This window comes from Apostichopus japonicus, chromosome 11, assembly GCF_037975245.1.
Source record: "Apostichopus japonicus isolate 1M-3 chromosome 11, ASM3797524v1, whole genome shotgun sequence".
NCBI lineage: Eukaryota > Metazoa > Echinodermata > Holothuroidea > Aspidochirotida > Stichopodidae > Apostichopus > Apostichopus japonicus.
Window position 1 is genome coordinate 8,995,986 of NC_092571.1, and position 12,300 is coordinate 9,008,285.

Below are 12,300 nucleotides of genomic sequence, written 5' to 3' on the forward strand. Positions count from 1 at the left end.
TCACTTGATCGGTAGAGAACATTCGATTGATCGGTACCGCACATTCGATTGATCGGTACCGTACATTCGATTGATCGGTACCGAACATTCGATTGATCAATACCGCACATTCGATTGATCGGTAACGAATATTCGAATGATCGGTACCGCACATTCGATTCATAGGTACCGCACATTCGATTGATCGGTACCGCACATTCGATTCATCGGTACCGCACATTCGATTGATCGGAACCGCACATTCGATTCATCGGTACGGTACCGAACATTCGATTATCGGTACCGCACATTCGATTGATCGGTACCGCACATTCGATTGATCGGTACCGCACATTCGATTGATCGGTACCGCACATTCGATTGATCGGTACCGAACATTCGATTGATCGGTACCGAACATTCGATTGATCAATACCGCACATTCGATTGATCGGTAACGAATATTCGAATGATCGGTACCGCACATTCGATTGATCGGTAACGAACATTCGATTGATCGGTACCGCACATTCGATTGATCAATACCGAATATTCGATTGATCGGTACCGCACATTCGATTCATCGGTATCGAACATTCGATTAATCGGTACAGCACATTCGATTGATCGGTACCGCACATTCGAATGATCGGTACGGTATCGAACATTCGATTGTTCGGTATCGCACATTAGTTGATCGGTACCGCACATTCGATTGATCGGTACCGCACATTCGATTGATCGGTACCGCACATTCGATTGATCGGTACCGCACATTCGATTGATCGGTACCGCACATTCGATTGATCGGTACCGAACATTCGATTGTTCGTTACCGCACATTCGATTGATCGGTATCGAACATTCGATTGATCGGTACCGCACATTCGATTGATCAATACCGCATATTCGATTGATCGGTACCGCACATCCGATTGATCGGTACCGCACATTCGATTAATCGGTACCGCACATTCGATTGATCAATACCGCACATTCGATTGATCGGTAACGAATATTCGAATGATCGGTACCGCACATTCGATTGATCGGTACCGCACATTCGATTGATCGGTACCGCACATTCGATTCATCGGTACGGTACCGAACATTCGATTATCGGTACCGCACATTCGATTGATCGGTACCGCACATTCGATTGATCGGTACCGCACATTCGATTGATCGGTACCGCACATTCGATTGATCGGTACCGAACATTCGTTTGATCGGTACGGAACATTCGATTGATCAATACCTCACATTCGATTGATCGGTAACGAATATTCGAATGATCGGTACTGCACATTCGATTGATCGGTAACGAACATTCGATTGATCGGTACCGCACATTCGATTGATCAATACCGCATATTCGATTGATCGGTACCGCACATCCGATTGATCGGTATCGAACATTCGATTGATCGGTACAGCACATTCGATTGATCGGTACCGCACATTCGATTGATCGGTACGGTATCGAACATTCGATTGTTCGGTATCGCACATTAGTTGATCGGTACCGCACATTCGATTGATCGGTACCGCACATTCGATTGATCGGTACCGCACATTCGATTGATCGGTACCGCACATTCGATTCATCAGTACCGCACATTCGATTGATCGGTACCGAACATTCGATTGTTCGTTACCGCACATTCGATTGATCGGTATCGAACATTCGATTGATCGGTACCGCACATTCGATTGATCGGTACCTCACATTCGATTGATCGGTACCGCACATTCGATTAATCGGTACCGCACATTCGATTGATCGGTACCGAACATTCGATTGATCGGAACCGCACATTCGATTCATCGGTACGGTACCGAACATTCGATTGATCGGTACCGAACGTTCGATTGATCGGTACCGCACCAACGATTAATCGGTACCGCACATTCGATTGATCGGTACCGAACATTCGATGATCGGTACCGAACATTCGATTGATCAATACCGCACATTCGATTGATCGGTAACGAATATTCGAATGATCGGTACCGCACATTCGATTGATCGGTAACGAACATTCGATTGATCGGTACCGCACATTCGATTGATCAATACCGAATATTCGATTGATCGGTACCGCACATTCGATTCATCGGTATCGAACATTCGATTAATCGGTACAGCACATTCGATTGATCGGTACCGCACATTCGATTGATCAATACATCACATTCGATTGATCGGTACAGCACAATCGATTGATCGGTACCGCACATTCGATTGATCGGTACGGTATCGAACATTCGATTGTTCGGTACCGCACATTCGATTGATCGGTATCGAACATTCGATTGTTCGGTACCGCACATTCGATTGATCGGTATCGAACATTCGATTGATCGGTACCGCACATTCGATTGATCGGTACCGCACATTCGATTGATCGGTATCGAACATTCGATTGATCGGTACCGCACATTCGATTGATCGGTACCGCACATTCGATTGATCGGTACCGCACATTCGATTAATCGGTACCGCACATTCGATTGATCGGTATCGAACATTCGATTCATCGGAACCTCACATTCGATTCATCGGTACGGTACCGAACATTCGATTGATCGGTACCGCACATTCGATTGATCGGTACCGCACATTCGATTGATCGGTACCGAACATTCGATTGATCGGTACCGCACATTCGATTGATCGGTACCGAACATTCGATTGATCGGTAACGAACATTCGATTGATCGATACCGCACATTCGATTGATCGGTTACGAACATTCAATTGATCGGTACCGCACATTCGATTAATCAATACCGAACATTCGATTGATCAATACCGCACATTCGATTGATCGGTACCGCACATTCGATTGATCGGTACCGAACATTCGATTGATCGGTACCGCACATTGGTTTGATGTGTACCGCATATATGATTGATCGGTACCGCACATTCGATTGATTGGTAAGGTACCGAACATTCGATTGTTCGGTACCGAACATTCGATTGATCGGTACCGCACATTCGATTGATCGGGACCGAACATTCAATTGATCGGTACCGAACATTCGATTGATCAATACCGAACATTCGATTGATAGATATCGCACATTCGATTGATCGGTACTGCACATTCGATTGATCGGTACCGAACATTCGATTGATCGGTACCGAACATTCGATTGTTCGGTATCGCACATTAGTTGATCGGTACCGCACATTCGATTGATCGGTACCGCACATTCGATTGATCGGTACCGCACATTCGATTGATCGGTACCGAACATTCGATTGTTCGGTACCGCACATTCGATTGATCGGTATCGAACATTCGATTGATCGGTACGGTATCGAACATTCGATTGTTCGGTATCGCACATTAGTTGATCGGTACCGCACATTCGATTGATCGGTACCGCACATTCGATTGATCGGTACCGCACATTCGATTGATCGGTACCGCACATTCGATTGATCGGTACCGTACATTCGATTGATCGGTACCGCACATTCGATTGATTGGTACCGCACATTCGATTGTTCGGTACCGCACATTCGATTGACCGGTATCGAACATTTGATTGATCGGTTCCGAACATTCGATTGATCAATACCGCCCACTCGTTTGATCGGTACCGCACATTCGATTGATCGGTACCTCACATTCGATTGATCGGTACCTCACATTCGATTGATCGGTACCGCACATTCGATTGATCGGTAACGAACATTCGATTGATCAGTACCGCACATTCGATTGATCGGTACCGCACATTCGATTGATCGGTACCGCACATTCGATTGATCGGTACCGAACATTCGATTGATCGGTACCGAACATTCTATTGATCAATACCGCACATTCGATTGATCGGTAACGAACATTCGATTGATCGATACCGCACATTCGATTGATCGGTAACGAACATTCGATTGATCGGTACCTCACATTCGATTGATCAATACCGAACATTCGATTGATCAATACCGCACATTCGATTGATCGGTACCGCACATTCGATTGATCGGTACCGAACATTCGATTGATCGGTACCGCACATTCGTTTGATGTGTACCTCATATATGATTGATCGGTACCGCACATTCGATTCATTGGTAAGGTACCGAACATTCGATTGTTCGGTACCGCACATTCGATTGATCGGCATCGAACATTCGATTGATCGGTACCGCACATTCGATTGATCGGTAACGAACATTCGATTGATCGGTACCGCACATTCGATTGATCGCTACCGAACATTCGATTGATCAATACCGCACATTCGATTGATCGGTACCGCACATTCGATTGATCGGTACCGAACATTCGATTGATCGGTACAGCACATTCGATTGATCGGTACCGCACATTAGATTAATCGGAACCGCACATTAGATTGATCGGTACCGCACATTCGATTGTTCGGTACCGCACATTCGATTGATCGGTATCGAACATTCGATTGATCGGTACCGCACATTCGATTGATCGGTACCTCACATTCGATTGATCGGTACCGCACATTCGATTAATCGGTACAGCACATTCGATTGATCGGTACCGAACATTCGATTGATCAGAACCGCACATTCGATTCATCGGTACGGTACCGAACATTCGATTGATCGGTACCGAACATTCTATTCATCGGTACCGCACAATCGATTGATCGGTACCGAACATTCGATTGATGGGTACCGAATATTCTATTGATCGGTACCGCACATTCGATTGATCGGTACCGCACATTCGATTGATCGGTACCGAACATTCGATTGATCGGTACCGAACATTCGATTGATCAATACCGCACATTCGATTGATCGGTAACGAATATTCGAATGATCGGTACCGCACATTCGATTGATCGGTACCGCACATTCGATTCATCGGTACCGCACATTCGATTCATCGGTACGGTACCGAACATTCGATTATCGGTACCGCACATTCGATTGATCGGTACCGCACATTCGATTGATCGGTACCGCACATTCGATTGATCGGTACCGCACATTCGATTGATCGGTACCGCACATTCGATTGATCGGTACCGCACATTCGATTGATCGGTACCTCACATTCGATTGATCAATACCTCACATTCGATTGATCGGTAACGAATATTCGAATGATCGGTACCGCACATTCGATTGATCGGTAACGAACATTCGATTGATCGGTACCGCACATTCGATTGATCAATACCGCATATTCGATTGATCGGTACCGAACATTCGATTGATCGGTATCGAACATTCGATTGATCGGTACAGCACATTCGATTGATCGGTATCGAACATTCGATTGATCGGTACAGCACATTCGATTGTTCGGTACCGCACATTCGATTGATCGGTACGGTATCGAACATTCGATTGTTCGGTATCGCACATTCGATTGATCGGTACCGCACATTCGATTCATCGGTACCGCACATTCGATTGATCGGTACCGAACATTCGATTGTTCGTTACCGCACATTCGATTGATCGGTATCGAACATTCGATTGATCGGTACCGCACATTCGATTGATCGGTACCTCACATTCGATTGATCGGTACCGCACATTCGATTGATCGGTACCGCACATTCGATTGATCGGTACCGAACATTCGATTGATCGGAACCGCACATTCGATTGATCGGTACGGTACCGAACATTCGATTGATCGGTACCGAACATTCGATTGATCGGTACCGCACAATCGATTGATCGGTACCGAACATTCGATTGATCGGTATCGCACATTCGATTGATCGGTACCGAACATTCGATTGATCGGTACCGCACATTCGATTGATCGGTACCGTAAATTCGATTGATCGGTACCGAACATTCGATTGATCAATACCGCACATTCGATTGATCGGTAACGAATATTCGAATGATCGGTACCGCACATTCGATTGATCGGTAACGAACATTCGATTGATCGGTACCGCACATTCGATTGATCGCTACCGAACATTCGATTGATCAAAACCGCACATTCGATTGATCGGTACCGCACATTCGATTGATCGGTATCGAACATTCGATTGATCGGTACAGCACATTCGATTGATCGGTACCGCACATTCGATTGATCGGTACCGAACATTCGATTGATCAATACCGCACATTCGATTGATCGGTAACGAATATTCGATTCATCGGTACCGAACATTCGATTGATCGGTACCGCACATTCGATTGATCGGTACCGCACATTCGATTGATCGGTACCGCATATTCCATTGATCGGTATCGAACATTCGACTGCTCCGTACCGCACATTCGATTGATCGGTACCGCACATATGATTGATCGGTACCGAACATTTGATTGATCGGTACCGCACATTCGATTGATCGGTACCGCACATTCGATTAATCGGTACCGCACATTCGATTGATCGGTACCGAACATTCGATTGATCGGTAACGCACAATCGATTGATCGGTACCGAACATTCGATTGATCGGTTCCGAACATTCGATTGATCAATACCGCACATTCGTTTGATCGGTACCGCAAATTCGATTGATCGCTACCGAACATTCGATTGGTCAATACATCACATTCGATTGATCGGTACAGCACATTCTATTGATCGGTACCGCACATTCGATTGATCGGTACGGTATCGAACATTCGATTGTTCGGTACCGCACATTCGATTGATCGGTACCGCACATTCGATTGATCGGTATCGAACATTCGATTGTTCGGTACCGCACATTCGATTGATCGGTATCGAACATTCGATTGATCGGTACCGCACATTCGATTGATCGGTACCGCACATTCGATTGATCGGTATCGAACATTCGATTGATCGGTACCGCACATTCGATTGATCGGTTCCGCACATTCGATTGATCGGTACCGCACATTCGATTAATCGGTACCGCACATTCGATTGATCGGTACCGCACATTCGATTGATCGGTATCGAACATTCGATTGTTCGGTACCGCACATTCGATTGATCGGTATCGAACATTCGATTGATCGGTACCGCACATTCGATTGATCGGTACCGCACATTCGATTGATCGGTATCGAACATTCGATTGATCGGTACCGCACATTCGATTGATCGGTACCGCACATTCGATTCATCGGTACCGCACATTCGATTGATCGGAACCGCACATTCGATTCATCGGTTCGGTACCGAACATTCGATTATCGGTACCGCACATTCGATTGATCGGTACCGCACATTCGTTTGATCGGTACCGCACATTCGATTGATCGGTACCGCACATTCGATTGATCGGTACCGAACATTCGATTGATCGGTACCGAACATTCGATTGATCAATACCGCACATTCGATTGATCGGTAACGAATATTCGAATGATCGGTACCGCACATTCGATTGATCGGTAACGAACATTCGATTGATCGGTACCGCACATTCGATTGATCAATACCGCACATTCGATTGATCGGAACCGCACATTCGATTCATCGGTACGGTACAGAACATTCGATTGATCGGTACCGAACATTCGATTGATCTGTACCGCACAATCGATTGATCGGTACCGAACATTCGATTGATGGGTACCGAATATTCTATTGATCGGTACCGCACATTTGATTGATCGATCGGTACCGCACATTCGATTGATCGGTACCGAACATTCGATTGATCGGTACCGAACATTCGATTGATCAATACCGCACATTCGATTGATCGGTAACGAATATTCGAATGATCGGTACCGCACATTCGATTGATCGGTACCGCACATTCGATTGATCGGTACCGCACATTCGATTCATCGGTACCGCACATTCGATTGATCGGAACCGCACATTCGATTCATCGGTACGGTACCGAACATTCGATTATCGGTACCGCACATTCGATTGATCGGTACCGCACATTCGATTGATCGGTACCGCACATTCGATTGATCGGTACCGCACATTCGATTGATCGGTACCGAACATTCGATTGATCGGTACCGAACATTCGATTGATCAATACCGCACATTCGATTGATCGGTAACGAATATTCGAATGATCGGTACCGCACATTTGATTGATCGGTAACGAACATTCGATTGATCGGTACCGCACATTCGATTGATCAATACCGAATATTCGATTGATCGGTACAGCACATTCGATTCATCGGTATCGAACATTCGATTAATCGGTACAGCACATTCGATTGATCGGTACCGCACATTCGATTGATCGGTACCTTATCGAACATTCGATTGTTCGGTATCGCACATTAGTTGATCGGTACCGCACATTCGATTGATCGGTACCGCACATTCGATTGATCGGTACCGCACATTCGATTGATCGGTACCGCACATTCGATTGATCGGTACCGCACATTCGATTGATCGGTACCGAACATTCGATTGTTCGTTACCGCACATTCGATTGATCGGTATCGAACATTCGATTGATCGGTACCTCACATTCGATTGATCGGTACCGCACATTCGATTAATCGGTACCGCACATTCGATTGATCAATACCGCACATTCGATTGATCGGTAACGAATATTCGAATGATCGGTACCGCACATTCGATTGATCGGTACCGCACATTCGATTCATCGGTACGGTACCGAACATTCGATTATCGGTACCGCACATTCGATTGATCGGTACCGCACATTCGATTGATCGGTACCGCACATTCGATTGATCGGTACCGCACATTCGATTGATCGGTACCGAACATTCGTTTGATCGGTACGGAACATTCGATTGATCAATACCTCACATTCGATTGATCGGTAACGAATATTCGAATGATCGGTACCGCACATTCGATTGATCGGTAACGAACATTCGATTGATCGGTACCGCACATTCGATTGATCAATACCGCACATTCGATTGATCGGAACCGCACATTCGATTCATCGGTACGGTACAGAACATTCGATTGATCGGTACCGAACATTCGATTGATCTGTACCGCACAATCGATTGATCGGTACCGAACATTCGATTGATGGGTACCGAATATTCTATTGATCGGTACCGCACATTTGATTGATCAATACCGAATATTCGATTGATCGGTACAGCACATTCGATTCATCGGTATCGAACATTCGATTAATCGGTACAGCACATTCGATTGATCGGTACCGCACATTCGATTGATCGGTACGGTATCGAACATTCGATTGTTCGGTATCGCACATTAGTTGATCGGTACCGCACATTCGATTGATCGGTACCGCACATTCGATTGATCGGTACCGCACATTCGATTGATCGGTACCGCACATTCGATTGATCGGTACCGCACATTCGATTGATCGGTACCGAACATTCGATTGTTCGTTACCGCACATTCGATTGATCGGTATCGAACATTCGATTGATCGGTACCTCACATTCGATTGATCGGTACCGCACATTCGATTAATCGGTACCGCACATTCGATTGATCAATACCGCACATTCGATTGATCGGTAACGAATATTCGAATGATCGGTACCGCACATTCGATTGATCGGTACCGCACATTCGATTCATCGGTACGGTACCGAACATTCGATTATCGGTACCGCACATTCGATTGATCGGTACCGCACATTCGATTGATCGGTACCGCACATTCGATTGATCGGTACCGCACATTCGATTGATCGGTACCGAACATTCGTTTGATCGGTACGGAACATTCGATTGATCAATACCTCACATTCGATTGATCGGTAACGAATATTCGAATGATCGGTACCGCACATTCGATTGATCGGTAACGAACATTCGATTGATCGGTACCGCACATTCGATTGATCAATACCGCACATTCGATTGATCGGAACCGCACATTCGATTCATCGGTACGGTACAGAACATTCGATTGATCGGTACCGAACATTCGATTGATCTGTACCGCACAATCGATTGATCGGTACCGAACATTCGATTGATGGGTACCGAATATTCTATTGATCGGTACCGCACATTTGATTGATCGATCGGTACCGCACATTCGATTGATCGGTACCGAACATTCGATTGATCGGTACCGAACATTCGATTGATCAATACCGCACATTCGATTGATCGGTAACGAATATTCGAATGATCGGTACCGCACATTCGATTGATCGGTACCGCACATTCGATTGATCGGTACCGCACATTCGATTCATCGGTACCGCACATTCGATTGATTGGAACCGCACATTCGATTCATCGGTACGGTACCGAACATTCGATTATCGGTACCGCACATTCGATTGATCGGTACCGCACATTCGATTGATCGGTACCGCACATTCGATTGATCGGTACCGCACATTCGATTGATCGGTACCGAACATTCGATGATCGGTACCGAACATTCGATTGATCAATACCGCACATTCGATTGATCGGTAACGAATATTCGAATGATCGGTACCGCACATTCGATTGATCGGTAACGAACATTCGATTGATCGGTACCGCACATTCGATTGATCAATACCGAATATTCGATTGATCGGTACCGCACATTCGATTCATCGGTATCGAACATTCGATTAATCGGTACAGCACATTCGATTGATCGGTACCGCACATTCGATTGATCGGTACGGTATCGAACATTCGATTGTTCGGTATCGCACATTAGTTGATCGGTACCGCACATTCGATTGATCGGTACCGCACATTCGATTGATCGGTACCGCACATTCGATTGATCGGTACCGCACATTCGATTGATCGGTACCGCACATTCGATTGATCGGTACCGAACATTCGATTGTTCGTTACCGCACATTCCATTGATCGGTATCGAACATTCGATTGATCGGTACCTCACATTCGATTGATCGGTACCGCACATTCGATTAATCGGTACCGCACATTCGATTGATCAATACCGCACATTCGATTGATCGGTAACGAATATTCGAATGATCGGTACCGCACATTCGATTGATCGGTACCGCACATTCGATTCATCGGTACGGTACCGAACATTCGATTATCGGTACCGCACATTCGATTGATCGGTACCGCACATTCGATTGATCGGTACCGCACATTCGATTGATCGGTACCGCACATTCGATTGATCGGTACCGAACATTCGTTTGATCGGTACGGAACATTCGATTGATCAATACCTCACATTCGATTGATCGGTAACGAATATTCGAATGATCGGTACCGCACATTCGATTGATCGGTAACGAACATTCGATTGATCGTTACCGCACATTCGATTGATCAATACCGCATATTCGATTGATCGGTACCGCACATTCGATTGATCGGTATCGAACATTCGATTGATCGGTACAGCACATTCGATTGATCGGTACCGCATATTCGATTGATCGGTACGGTATCGAACATTCGACTGTTCGGTATCGCACATTAGTTGATCGGTACCGCACATTCGATTGATCGGTACCGCACATTCGATTGATCGGTACCGCACATTCGATTGATCGGTACCGCACATTCGATTCATCAGTACCGCACATTCGATTGATCGGTACCTCACATTCGATTGTTCGTTACCGCACATTCGATTGATCGGTATCGAACATTCGATTGATCGGTACCGCACATTCGATTGATCGGTACCTCACATTCGATTGATCGGTACCGCACATTCGATTAATCGGTACCGCACATTCGATTGATCGGTACCGAACATTCGATTGATCGGAACCGCACATTCGATTCATCGGTACGGTACCGAACATTCGATTGATCGGTACCGAACATTCGATTGATCGGTACCGCACCAACGATTAATCGGTACCGCACATTCGATTGATCGGTACCGAACATTCGATTGATCAGAACCGCACATTCGATTCATCGGTACCGCACAATCGATTGATCGGTACCGAACATTCGATTGATGGGTACCGAATATTCTATTGATCGGTACCGCACATTCGATTGATCGGTACCGCACATTCGATTGATCGGTACCGAACATTCGATTGATCGGTACCGAACATTCGATTGATCAATACCGCACATTCGATTGATCGGTAACGAATATTCGAATGATCGGTACCGCACATTCGATTGATCGGTACCGCACATTCGATTCATCGGTACCGCACACTCGATTCATCGGTACGGTACCGAACATTCGATTATCGGTACCGCACATTCGATTGATCGGTACCGCACATTCGATTGATCGGTACCGCACATTCGATTCATCGGTACCGCACACTCGATTCATCGGTACGGTACCGAACATTCGATTATCGGTACCGCACATTCGATTGATCGGTACCGCACATTCGATTAATCGGTACCGAACATTCGATTGATCAATACCTCGCATTCGATTGATCGGTAACGAATATTCGAATGATCGGTA